At 51.4% G+C, this 13,703-nt stretch overlaps 1 non-coding gene across 1 annotated transcript; it reads left to right on the plus strand.

Annotated features, from left to right (window-relative positions):
* Positions 1-10,104: 10,104 nt before the first annotated feature.
* Positions 10,105-10,213, plus strand: LOC129401281 (U6 spliceosomal RNA). Its single transcript, XR_008628212.1, has one exon. It is a non-coding gene; the product is annotated as a U6 spliceosomal RNA (small nuclear RNA).
* Positions 10,214-13,703: the final 3,490 nt, after the last annotated feature.

The following is a 13,703-nucleotide window of genomic DNA, read 5'->3' on the forward strand; positions in this document are numbered from 1 at the left end:
AGTTGGGGAGAAAATGAGAGAATCGTAAGCAGAGCTGAGGTTCACTGGTGTTTGGTGCTGAAAGAAAGTGTTAGAATGATGGATGACTTCTCACCTGGAACAGTCCACGCCGAGATGGACCTCAGGGGCAGGGAGCAAGCCCGCAGCGCAGAAACTTATGCCTTGATCTAGTGAGGCTCTCCTGAGTCTGAGAGATAAACACATTCAGACTGAGACTTGACAGAATTCATTGTGAGCGTGCACTTGTGTGCGCCTGTGTGAGTGCGTGTGTGCGTGTGTGTGTGTGAGTGTGTAACACTAAAGTAAGTTTTCTGGACAAAAGGAAATTATTCCAGCTGGGAACCGGGGTCCGTTTCATGGCCGTGAACACGTATTGTTTATTCATCTGTCCCACTGACGGACTCATTTCCTCCCCCGCTTTTTTCTGTGTTTCTTTTTTTTTTTTCCCCCATCTGGAGATACAAGCTGAGACCGCGGCGGCTGTTCCCTCTGGGTCTGGCTGTTGTGCCTGGTGCCTTCCTGCGAGTGAGCATGCTGGCTTTTCATTTCCCCTCAAGCTCTTTGATCGTGCACTGAATCAGACACGAATAATCGCGTCGGTGGGGCTGTCACCTGTCGGGGCTTAACTCACTGTTTGGAAACAGGGCCATGGTTGTGACCTGGGGCTCTCTTCTGGCTGGAGTGTCCTAGGATTCGAACTGTGCCGCCTTGTGAAGGCTTAGCAAGTAGAGGCGGCGGCTCTCCTCCAGGTCAGCCCGCTGAGTCGGCACTGGGAAGGTGTCACACCCAGGCCTCGATCTCCATTCCCTGCCAGTGGGTGGTTTTGCAGAGAGAAGCTCCACAGAGCCATCTCATCAGCCTCCTGAAAAGCCAGCCGCCCTGGCACCCCTGCGGTGTAATCGGGATGCTTCCCAGTGCTGCTCTATCCTTCAGATTGGCACGGGCCCACTCATTGTTTTTATCCAAAACCGATCTGTTTTGCCACAGTTCTAAAAAGCATTACCAACGCGATGTGGCTGTCCCCACATGCTTTCTCGCTCCTGGCGCCCGCTGGTTAATTTCAAAGTATACTCAGAGTCGTGGGACTTAAAAAATTCAAACGCATGTGACAGAGTGATTCTCCCCCTGGGAGCTGGGGCGCCCCGGCTTCGCGTGCGGAGGTTTTCACACAACCTGAAATCTGCGGAGGGTGTGCAGGCGGCGTGTTCCCGCGCACTTAAGATGCAGGTAGTGTCAGCGGGCTCTCATTAGGTGCAAAACCGCTTAAGTGGCAGTTCTAAATATTCCCACAGTTCTGCGCGGCGCGTGGGTGGGGTGCTTCCTCCTGGGTGAGAGCCGCTGGTATTTTAAGCCTCAGACGTCAGTGTCTAGTTTGGGATGCCGGCAGGCAGCTCTCTGTCGGCGGAGGGCAATCAGGGGCCTTGTTTAGTGAGATGTGGTGTTTGGGTGCCCGTGAGGAATCCTGACTGAGGCATGTGCCTGTCACAGGCATGGCGGGGCCTGACTGCAGGCATCTGCAGGGGCCAGGGGCGCTCCGGGCTGTGGGAAGCCCTGGGGAAGAACTGTCAGTGTCACGGGCGAATGGACGTCGAGTCTGAAATGCATGAAAAGGGGCCGATGTGCAATGACACAGTGATGAGGCGGACCCTGCCGCGGGGGAGATGACAGGACGATGGCTCTGGGAGAAGCCCTGCCACCCCACTGGCCTGTCTCGGTGGCGAGCTTGCCGCCCAGTGCTCCTGCACATCCTTGTTCAGGCTCCGTCCCACCCACCCCTGGTCTTTGCATCCAGAGATTTCTAAGTCGCTGGTCTTCTGCCATCACTCATGGGCCAGTCCTCACTGCAGGTAGAGCTGGGTTGAAAACCACGGGTCCCCACCTCGGTTAGGACTGCGGGTGTGTGCGGGGCGCAGAGCAGGTGCTGGTCTGCCATGTGACGGTCACAGGTGTCCGGTGTGTGTGGTGACAGGAAGGGTCCAGGTCTCTGTCCCTGTACAGTGCTTTCGGAGAATGTCCCCTCCAGTGTCCAGTGGAATGATAGCACAGAGGGTAGGACATTTGCCTTGCATGCAGTCGACCCGGGTTCCATTCCTCTGTCCCTCTCGGAGAGCCTGGCAAGCTCCCCGTGGTGTATTCCATATGCCAAAAACAGCAACAACAAGCCCCACAATGGAGACGTCACTGGTGCCCACTTGAGCAAATCGATGAACAATGGGACGACGGTGCTACAGTGCTACAGTGTCCAGTGAGCATGTACTGGTGTTTAGAGTCAACGAGGCAGGAGATAATGCAAGAGCCACTCCCTTGGCCCCGCAGATGCACAAACATTTTGTTAGGAGGCAGTTTGCGGCACGCAGGAGGTGGGTTATTGTTCCCAGAGTCACACATCAGGTGCGACTTCCAGAATGTGGCGCTTAGCCCCAATGTTGCTTCTCTCACCCAGGGCAGGGGCTAAGGATCTGGTCTGTTTCTTACTGACGTGCAAGTGACATGTGACCTCCTATGGACTCTAAGCGCATAACTCCGCAGTGCAGCATCTTTGGGCATCCTTGACATGATCCCCAGCCTGTCTGCCACGTTGCCTCAGCCATCCTCACGTTTGCCACATCCTCACGCTGCACCCAGCACCCTGGGGCGGCCTCTCTGTCCCCCTCACCCACTCAGCTTCCCCTACATCCCCATCTCTCAGTTTGTCCTCTGTCATGCAGGTTTGTTGGCTGGTCAAATGCAACCTTTGCTTTTACGTAAAGGACTTCAGTTCCTTAGCAAAGTGTCTTCCTAGTAAGATGAGAAGTTGAAAGATAGTCTTGACGCCAGGGATGGGACTCAGCAGAGGCACGTGGGGCCCTGCTTCAAGCCCCCGTATGGCCCCTCCAAAGAGGGGAGTACAGGGAGAAGGGATTTCCCTCGCTACAGTTGGGGAGCCTTTTGGAGGTTCTGCAGGATCCACTGGGGACCAGCCCGTCTCTCTCCAGGGAAGGCTGATCTCCTCGACGGAGCGTGCGGCTTCTGGAGGGACTCAGGTGGGATGGTGAGGGAGGAAGGGTCCTACCTAGCCAGCTAGAGTGGCCGAGTCCACCCCGGCCATCAGGGGATGACGGATGTTGTGGCCATGTCACCCTCCCATCTGCCTGGCCTGCCATTTGATCCCCACCACCTCAGCTGATCCCCCAAGCAGGGATCACTCCTGAACTCAGAGCCGAGAATAGCCCAGTGTGCCGAGGAAGGAGGCCTGCCCTGTCCTGTGCCCCTGGGCACTCTCGGGGGACGCATCTTCCCTCAGTGCAGTCATTTCCCCCAGGGGCAGCTGCATCTTGACATGGGCCACCTCCTCGCCAGCTGCTGGGCTCGGGAAGCTCCTCTGGAAGCTGCCACTTACCACTTCATCCTGGACACTGGGGACGGCCCTCTGGTGTCCATTGTACCTGCTGCTGCCCCTGCGACCTTTTTTTAACAGCAACCTGACCGTGCTCCTTCACTCCAGAGACCTCACCTCAGGTTCCCAGAGACGTGTGTGGGCACGCACCGTCTCGGCCCTGCCGCGAGCCGTTCCCACAGATCAGCCGCAGCACCCTCCTCCTCCTCCTCCTCTCGTCCCCAGGACCTGCTTTGGGGGCCCCTGCCACTCTCCACACCTTCCCCAGAAGCCCACTCTCGGGAGCTTGAGAGCTGCGCATGCTTCCTTCCGGAACGCCCTTCTCACTACACTTTCTACACTTTCTGGTTTACATGGTTTCAACTAGTGTGGATCCTTCCCTCCTCCCAATTTTTAATTTTGGAAAATTTGGGCTAAAAGAAAAGAGGCAAGTGCATGCTAAGGGGTCCCATTCACCTACCCTCCACTTTCATCGGGTATTATCCCCCTCACCCCACCAATTATTTCTCTGTAATAGCAAAGGATTCCGCTCTAGTCTAGACACAGACGGGAACATCAGGGCTCAACAGACCCAACCGGGAGCAGACACAAGAAGCTTCTGAAGCCCGAAACTCAGGCAGAAAGGAGAAAGGGCCGGTGAGAGCAGGAGATGGCGAAGAGGCTAAACAAATGAGGTCTGGAAGCATCTTGGCATCAGCCATCTCGGGGCCTGTGAGGAAATCATCGTATCAATATGTATGAGGTGGTGAGTCAGCCACCTGCCAGAGACATCTCCTCCCGCCCGAGTGCCGTCTGCTCCAGACACAGGTCTCCTCGGGAGCGTGGCCCGCCCCGGGGCTCTCTCCCAGCCCGCGCTGATGGGGGCCCTGCTCTCCAGGCCTCCCTCCGAAAACATTAAGGACAACAACCTTCCGAGCTCTGACATGTGGATAACAATTTGCCTTTGTTTTGCATACTTGAAGCTCCCTCTTGTTGGATATAAATCCTTGGTTCACATTTTCTTTCTCGAGTATCTTTTACATAAGTTTCCCGCCTTCTCCTGGCATGAAGCACTGCTGTTCAAATGTCTAGGAGCATAAAATGGGCCCGAATGCCCCAAATTGCCCAGAGTTTGGTTAGTTTTCAGTAGATTTGCTAGAATGTCTTCAGGTCAGCTATTCTGATTTTCTTGGGACTATGACAGTCCTTTCTATATGTATTTTGAAGCCTCGAGTTATTTTTTGTTCATGCATTATATTTTTTAAAGCATTCGTTCAATTTTCTTGTTTTATTGCCATTTCCCCAAAGCCCCTATTGATCTAATACTTTGTCTTCTTTGTCTTCAATAGTTGACAGTTTTTTCTTCAATTATTTTATCTTTCTTCATTTCTCTTATTTTTTTATGAAATCATTTTCCTTTTGATTTATATTTTTTATTAAGGTGCTGCTGCGTTTATTTCTCTTGTGTTTCTTATTTAATCATCATCATTTATTTTTATATCTAATGCTCCTTTGTGTCTTTCTCTGCAGACCCTAATCTTTCTCATTCTCTCAGATTTCTCTCCTCACGTCCTGCATCTGCTCCCATGTGTCTCTGGTGTGGACTATTAACTAAGGTTTTTGAAAGTGACTCTCAAGGCTCATTTGGTTGGAAGCTTTGGGCTTTGTGTCTCTGCCTCCCTCTTGGGCAGAGCTGGAGGACGCCGGCTGGGTGAGGGCAGGCCCCCAGACCGCTTCTCAGCTGGAACTTCAATTCTTCCTTGCAGGAACTTCGATTCTATCTTGTGACGGCCCCCTGGGAGTCTGGGAAAACAAGTGAGTTTCTTTCTCTTCGTCAGTGCTCATGGAGGCAGCGAGATTTCATCATTCACGCAGGGTCCCTCCACCACGTCCTGCACCGGAGAGTCCACTGCCCTCCGCCCTGCCTCAGTGTCCCTCCCCCCCAGCTTCGGTCAGCTCCGTCCTGAAGACCAGTTCTGGGCTGTTTCGCCGTTGGCCATTTGCTGTTCCCTGGATGTCTGTTATGCCCCACCCCTGAGGGAGCTGGGTCTGTCCGTTCCTCTGGGGGCTGACTTCCCCCCGCAGGACACTCTCCCGCCCAGCCACACAGCGGTGAGCCGCAGGCCCCCGGCTGCACGGAGAGATGACGTCGTCTTCCTCTGTGCGTGTGCGGGAGACCCCAGTGCCCCCAGAACCCCCACGTCATCTTCAGGTCAGCGACTCTGTCACTGAATCTTTTTTCATTTCTTTCTGGGGGCTGGGGCTGGGGTCATACCTGTGTACCCAGGGGTCACTCCCGGATCTGTGCTCAGGGGTCAGTCCTGACAGTGCTCAGGGACCATCTGCAGTGTTGGAGTCCCCCGCAGCTCCCGGCATTCAGTCAGGGATGTGGAGGATGCAGAGAGGATGGGGCAGGCGGGGGCAGCTGGCGGCCCTCTACGGGGAGGACCTCTGGGAGGATGGGAGCACTCCTGATGCCCATTGTCGGTTTGGCACTCCTCTCACTGTGCACTCAGTGTCTCTCCAAACCACACCCTGCTTTTTCTCCCCCTGTGAGAAGCGGGTACTCACGAGTGGGGTTAAGAGCAAGTGAGCTTACTCTAGGTTTCGCATCGATTTTTTGAGATTTGACCTCCTTAGTTTGTCTTTGATGCTTTTAACATTTAAAATTTTTTCCTCACGCAGGGATGGAGCGTGTCTCGACTTCGTAAGTAGTAACATCCCTCATTCTCTTTTTAAAAGAGTGAAATGTTGGCCATTAGTAGAGAGGGAAGGGTACGTGCTCACCGGCTCTCAGATAGATCAAAAACAACAGAACACAGAAGTTTTGCCACTAAATTCACTTTCGAATTGAAAGTCACTCACTGAGGACTTAACCCACCATAGGGAGATGGTGGCGTTTTGCTTTAATGAGCTTGGAATCTGCCACCCTGTGTTCTCTTCTCTCGGAAGCGGAGAGCATTCCGGGGGCTTCACTCGGCACATCTTTCTCCTTTGAAAAAATATTTCTCCAAATCTCCCAAAGAAAAACAAAGGGGGGCCTGGACGGAGAGAATACAGCAGGTGGGGCCCTTGCCAGGCACGTGTCTGTCCCAGGTCCAATCCCCAGCACCCCAAATTGTCCCCTGAGCTCTGCCAGGAGGGATCCCTGACTACTCAAGAGTCATCCCTGAGTAGTGCTGGGTATAGCTCAAAAACCAAACCTACAAACAAAAATGAAACAAAAAGAAAATAAAAGCAAAGGATCAGAAAAAGATTGAAACAGTAATATAAGTTGGAGAGATCAGACTTTGCCAGAGAATACTAATCCCACCGAGTCACAGAGTAAAATCACTTTAAACATAAAAATAAGACACTTTCTCTGGAGCAGGTGTGAAAAACCAAAATGCCACCGAGAACGCCGCTAAATGCTCAGGTCTCTGCGCCCTGTGCCGTTCCCGAGAATGCTTCCAGAGCCAGTCGAGCACAGACGCTTCACATGTTCTGGCAGATTGTTTCAACGCCAAACAGCTCCCAGCCCGGCCTCTCTTAGGGCCACAGAGAACTTAAATCTTTGCAGAAACTGGTTCATTACCAGGGAAAAAAAAAATCCCCCTGCCTAGAATAGTCCTGATTAAAACAAGAAATTCAACCTCCTCAGAAGAAAGTCACTTGTGAGTCAAGACGACAGTTTTGCATGCTATATATATATATTTTTTTTTCTTCCACCAGAGACGCGAAAGCACATTGAACACAGGCTTTCTTTTTTATAATTTTAGCCGCATCTTCTTTGTAAAGTAGAACGGTTAAAATCTACCGCTGTAGAATTTTCTGTCTCTTTTTTAGTACTTTGTTATGCTGTGAAATATTAGAATGATTTTTAAAGAGGATTCTAGATGAAAAGAGTTTATTTTAAATATCAAAGAAAACATGAGTGGTAGAAATTATGGAGATGCATTCACTTGATTCTTTTGGCTTGGTTTTGGATCTCGGTGTCCACCTGATGACCCTCAGGCCCTGCTCCTGCTCTGTGCTGGACAGAGGTGGGGCCCACTGCGGGCCCCGCTTGGGGGGTGGGGGGCACAGGTGCTGCTGGAGATTGAGCCTGGTGAGCTGTATGCACCTTACGTGCCCTAACTGCTGCCCTATTTCTCGCCCTCAGCCCCCTGAGTGTTTGAAACAGTTTCCTGTTCATTGCTCACTGCACGCTGCAATCTACAGGCACCAAAGAAACAGAGCCGAGAACTAGAAGGAATGTTGCTCTCTTTGTATCTGCCTGTTTCCGTGTTTCAATATTAGCTTGGGGGAAATAGAAGTGTTATGTACATTGTATTTGCAAACCATAACACACTCTCGAACAATCAACTAGAATCTCTGGAAGAAATTATGCATGTACTAAACCTGAACGATAGCAGAGAATATTCAGGGGGGAAGACACAAAATAGACCAAGGGAGGGATGCAGTGTCACCAGCCCGTGACCCTAGAGCAGCCCTGCCCCGGCCCCGGCCCCTCACTCCTGCTCTGCCCTGTCCCCTCGTGCGTCAGTCATGAGTGTGACCACCCGGCGCTTGTCTTTCTCCTTCCACTTAGCTTCACGTGCTGCCCTCCATCTCCATCCGAACGGTGGCAAGTGGCAGGATCATGTCTTTCCTCACCGTTGAGAAGTGTCCAGTCCTCGTTGGTCTTGTGCATGTCCTAGGCACGGGGCAGCCTCCAGCTCTGGACTCGTCCTGGGCACGGGCAGCCTCTGGCTCTGGACTCTGTGAATTGTGGGGCCCGGCCATCGAGTGCCTGCTCCTCTCTGGCTCCGTGGTTCTCGTCCTTAGGATGGAAGCCTCAGAATAGCGTTTTGTCCCTGGGGAAGTTCTGTTTTCAGTTTCTTTGGTATTTTTTTTTTTTTTGCTTTTTTAGTAACACCCAGTGATGCTCAGGGGTCACTCCTGGCTCTGCACTCAGGAATTACTTCTGGCAGTGCGTGGGGGGCCCTATGGGATGCTGGGGATTGAACCTGGGTCGGCTGCATGCGAGTCAAACGCCCTACTCGCTGTGCTACTGCTCTGGCCCTGTTTTCAGTTCCTGAGGCACCTTCATACCACTCCCCACAGAAGCAACACCAGTGTCGGCTCCCACCCCCTGTCTCGCTGCTTCCCTTTCCTCCGCACTCCCGCCAGCTCTGGCTGCTTCTGGCGCTTTTGATGCGGGCTGTTCTTGCAAACAGAAGGCCGTGTTGCATGGTGGCCTCCATTCCCTTCTCCACTCATCAGTGATTCTGAGCATCTTTCATGGCCCCTGTGTCTTGGAGACGGTTCACTGACCCCAGAGCCCCACCGAGGGCGGGGGTCAGGCACCCCTGCCTGTGGGTCATCCTGTGGACTAAGTGTTGTTCTGCAGTTCCTGCTCCTCAGACTTGGCCTCAGTTCCCGGGAACTCTGCCCTCAGCAGACACGCCCCTTGGTGCTGGACAGACCCTGTGGCACCCGGGGTATCGGCCACCAGCTCCCCCAAGTGGCACCAGCCACTTTACTCCTTTACACCTTTTCAGAAGACGAGATGCCAGTGGTGAGACACATTGGGCAGAGCTGGTGAGAGCAGGGCTTGGTGAGTGAGCCCTGGCTTCCTGTTTCCGAACAGTGTCCTGGAGGTGATTCTGACCACCGGAGCCTGGGCTGTTCCCTCCGACTGGATCCGGCTGTACCGGCAGATTTGCAGGAGCCACGACAGCAGAGAGCTGGATGGTGAGTTCGTGTTCCCAAGCATGCACCCGTACATACACGTGTTACTGAAACGTGTGGCTCTCTGCTCATGCACATGTGTGCCTCACTATGCATGTAAGCAGGCTGCATGTGTGTGCTCATATATGCATGCACGTGAATGCATAGATAAATGTGTACTTATGCATGTTCAGGCATGTACACACATGAATTTGTGTGTGTAGCGGGTGTGATATCTTATCATTCTAGATTATTGTTTCCTGTGTATCTGGCTGAGTGACTCCTACTGTTTAAAGATGTACGCTCGGCTGTTGGGAAGATAAATTCTAGGCCAATGGAGCTCAGGACATGAAGCAGTGGGGTTGAGTGACAGGGAAATGGGGGTGGGCCGAGGTATCGGGCAGAAGGCTCTGGAGCCCGGAAGAGGCGCCACCAACTTCATTCCTGTTTTCTTGTCAGATCTCATGTTAATGCTTATGCTTTTTTTTCTTTTTACTCCGTTTTAAGTTGTTTCTGTGATGGCATAAGACCTAATTTTATCTGTTTGCATATGGAAATCAGCTTTTTTGAGACCATTTTGTTGAAGAGACTGCCCTTCCCTTGTTGTGAGTTCTTGGTGACCTTATTTAAAGTCAATCGATCGTATATCTGGAGGCTTATTTCTGGACTCTCAATTCTGCTCTCTGTGTTGGTCTATATACCAGCACCACACTTTTTTTTTTCCTTTTTTTGCGTTTTGGGTCACACCCAGCGATGCTGGGTCACTCCAGGTCACTCCTGGCTCTGCACTCAGGAATTACCCCTGGCCATGTTCAGGGGACCATATGGGATGCTGGGAATCAAACCCGTTGGCCGCATGCCAGGCAAACTCCCTACACGCTGTGCTATCACTCCAGCCCCAACCACACTATCTTAATGATGGCAGCTTTGCCATTATTTTGAAATCAGGAAAGCCTATGCCTTAATTTTTGTCTTATACTTTCAATACTGAAATGGTGATTTTATGTTGCACATGAATTTTAGAATTCTTCTGTCTAGCTCTATGAAAAATATTACCAGTGCTCACTTCGGCAGCACATATACTAAAAAATTGGAACGATACAGAGAAGATTAGCATGGTCCCTGCGCAAGGATGACACGCAAATTCGTGAAGTGTTCCATGTTTTTCGGTTCATATGTTATTATTTTCTAATGTACCTTATGTTTATGTTGCAGTGCATATTTGTATGTGTGTGGCAATAGTGAGATGAACATGCCTATACAATAAACATCATCTTTAAAGGAAAAAAAAATATTACCAGTATACTGGTAAGGATTTGACTGAATCTCTAGATTATTTTGGGAAGTATAAAAATTTGAACAATGCTAAACCCACCAATTCATTAGCATAGGGGATCTTTTGATTCATTTTTCTTGTCATCTTTAATATTTTCATCAGTGGCCTTGGGCACGATTCTTTGGCTATGGCACCAAAAGCACAAGTAGCAAAACAAAAACAAACAAATGGGACAACATCAAGTGAAAAAAAAATCGCACAACAAAGGATGCAACTAACAAAACGGCACACGAACACACAGAATGACAGACAGTATCTCCAAACCACATACCTGGTTAAAGAAAGGAAGCCTCAACTGTGCAAGGAAGTCCCAACAGTTTGAAGACAATAACCCAGGGGCTGGAGCAATAAATAGCCCAGCGGGGAGGGCGTTTGCCTTGCACGTGGCTGACCCGGGTTCGATCCCCAGCATCCCATATGGTCCCCTGAGCACTGCCAGGAGTCATTCCTGAGTGCAAAGTCAGGAGTAACCCCTGTGCATTGCTGTGTGTGACCCAAAAAAGAAAAAAAATAATAATAAAGAAAATAAACCAGTAGGCCTATTTAAAAGTGAGAAAGGAACTGAATAGAGACTCCTCCAAAGGGGACGTAGCAAAGCCCAGCTGCTGTGCCCAGCACTCGACATGGCCACTCCCCAGGACAGTGCCCCCCTGCCCGCTAGACTGGCTTCGTCAGACTGCACAGAGGATGTGGATGAGGCCCTGACCTTGGCTCTGGGAATGAAAGTGTGTGCACCTGATCTGGAAACCTGTGATGTTTCCCAAAATCTAAGAAGTTGGAGAGAGAACGTTGGGTGACAGCGCGTGCCTGGTGTGATGGAAACGTCACCACGGAACCCAGGTGTCCATCAGAGCAGCGAGTGGTCCTCTGTGGCCAGCAGGGTCAGAGTTCAGGAGTCCTGTGGGTCTCTGGGCAGTGTGGCTGCCCCGGCGAGGCTGTGCTCGGACCTGGAGCTGCGGGTTCTGCACGTCGAGCCTTTGACACTCTGTGGATGGCCCTCAGTAAGTCTTGAGTTTTTCCCTCTTGGGAACAGTGTCATGAAGCTGAGCTATTTTAGACCAGACTGCATGTGTAATTCAGACTCCCCCTTCCCCGCCCAGGCTCTGGCTGCGTGTGGATCCACACACGTGCCCATTGCCTGTTCCGTCGTGGGCTGCGTGTGGCTCTCTAGTTGGAGTGAGGTGAGGGGGCAGCCCTGACTTTCTCTCCATCTCAGACTCTTCTCGGAGATGCAGCAGAGCCCAGGTGCCTGGATGGGAGAGTTGGCACCTGCTGGGCTGGTGGCGGGGGCCCTGCGACTCCCTGGCCTCTGGCATGACCACGCCGCGTCTCTGCTGGAGCCAGCTGCGCCCTTGGTGCCCGTGGTCTCCTGACCGTGCCCAGACTGTAAAGTCGGACATCTAACATGTTCGCCCTTTCTGCACGGCCGTTCCCCTCCTGTGCTTTATTGACTTTTACCTATTGATCTCATTTGAATGCACAGCCCCAGAGGCCTTCAAATAATGATGCATTTATTTAAAGAAAAAGTTTATTTTTGTTCCAGATGTTTTGAAGTCAAAATTCAACCTGGGGAAAATTTGACCTGGGAGCCAACAATATTTAGCCAAAGAAGCAGCTGAGTTTTTTTGTTTTGTTTTGTTTTGTTTTAAAGGGTACATTGCACATGTGGTGTTTGGTGGGGGGGTTCTGTCAAGAGTTTGGCATCTAAGCCCTGGGCAGGGAGGGAGACTGAGTCCATTTCGAGTTTCCCGGAGCTTTGGGGGCATGGGAACAGGAATAGGATGTTGGTTTCTAACACAGGATTGGGGAAAGAGAGCAAGAGAAGGAGGCCTGGGCTGAGGGTCTCGGGGGTGACCTCGTTAGTGGCCCCAGCTGACCCATGCTGTAGACCAGTTCTCGGGCTTAGTGATCTTGGACCTGTTATCACCCCCTGCTGTGCTTCTTTCTGTCCTGTAAATGAAAGGCCATTCCGCATCTGCCCCTCTCTGACTAACTTCACTTTGCAGGGAACTTGCCAGATCCTTCCACAAAGCAGCAAATTTCGAGATTTCGTCCTCTGTGTCCAGCGCTGTCGCTTCTTTCTCTGGCCATCTGTCCCTGACACTGGGCGTTCCCACCTTCTGCTCTTGTGTCCAGTGCTGCCATGAGCACAGGAGTGAGTGCAAATCGGGTGTGGCCAGTGGGGTGGAACCCCAGAGGGGAATTGCAGGGTCAGACGGAAACAGTCCTTAGTTTTCTAATAATTGCCCACATTATTTTTCCTAAATGTCAAACCAGTAAGCGTTCCCACCAGTGGTGGGTGAGGGTTCATTCTCCCCACACCCACACTGGCTGTTTTTATTCTTCCTGATGTGTGCCAGTTTCACTGGTGTGAGATGTTCTGTTGTATTTTAATTTGCATTTCCCTCGTGATAAAGATGTAGAACATTTTTTTCCCATATACCTGTTGGCCATCTGGATGTCTTTCTTGAGGAATGTCTGTTCATCTCTTATCCTGTTTGGTAGGTATTGTTATTATTAAAAATTGTTTATTAGTGAATCACCGTGAGATAGTTACAGACTTACAAACTTTCATGCTTGTGTTTCAATCATACAATGATCGAGTATCCATCCCTCTACCAGTGCCCATTCTCCACCACCAATGGTCCCAGCATCCCTCCCACCACCCCCACCCTGTCTTCTCCACCCCGCCCCGCCCCTGTGGCAGGGCATTCCCTTTTGCTCTCTCTCTCCTTTTGGGCGTATGGTTTGCAGTAGAAGTATAAAGTGGCCATCGTGTTCAATCTATAGTCTACTTTCACCCTGCATCTCCCATCCTGAGCAGACCCTCCTAGCACCCTTTGCTTGGTGGTCCCTTCTCTATCCGAGCTGCTTTTCCCCCCAGCATGTGAGGCCGGCTTGCTTCCAAGCAGTGGAGTAATCCCCCTGGTACTTATCTCTACTATTCTTGGGTGTTAGTCTTAATGGTTGTCTTACAGGCACCTTAGATAAGTGACACTCTCGGCCTTCTCCATGTTCACAGTCTGTCTGACTGGTTACCCCTCATGTTGGTGAGATGAAAACTCCCCTTTGGTCCTACTTATCCTGGCGCCACCCCGCCCCGCCCCCCAGTTCCTTCACTTCCACCATGACCTGTGGTTTCTAGTTGATGGTCCGAGGAAGGAGATAAAGAGAATGGAAACACTTCAGGGTGAGACGGCTTCACACTGTTACCTGGAGGTATTCCAGGTAGAAGATGCATGTAAGGAGAGGGCAGCTGTGAAGGAGGAGGCCTCGGAGGAGCTTGCTGATGAGCTGATGTGCAGACCAGAGCAGAGAGCG

This window comes from Sorex araneus, chromosome 1 (assembly GCF_027595985.1).
Source record: "Sorex araneus isolate mSorAra2 chromosome 1, mSorAra2.pri, whole genome shotgun sequence".
Taxonomy (NCBI): Eukaryota; Metazoa; Chordata; class Mammalia; order Eulipotyphla; family Soricidae; genus Sorex; species Sorex araneus.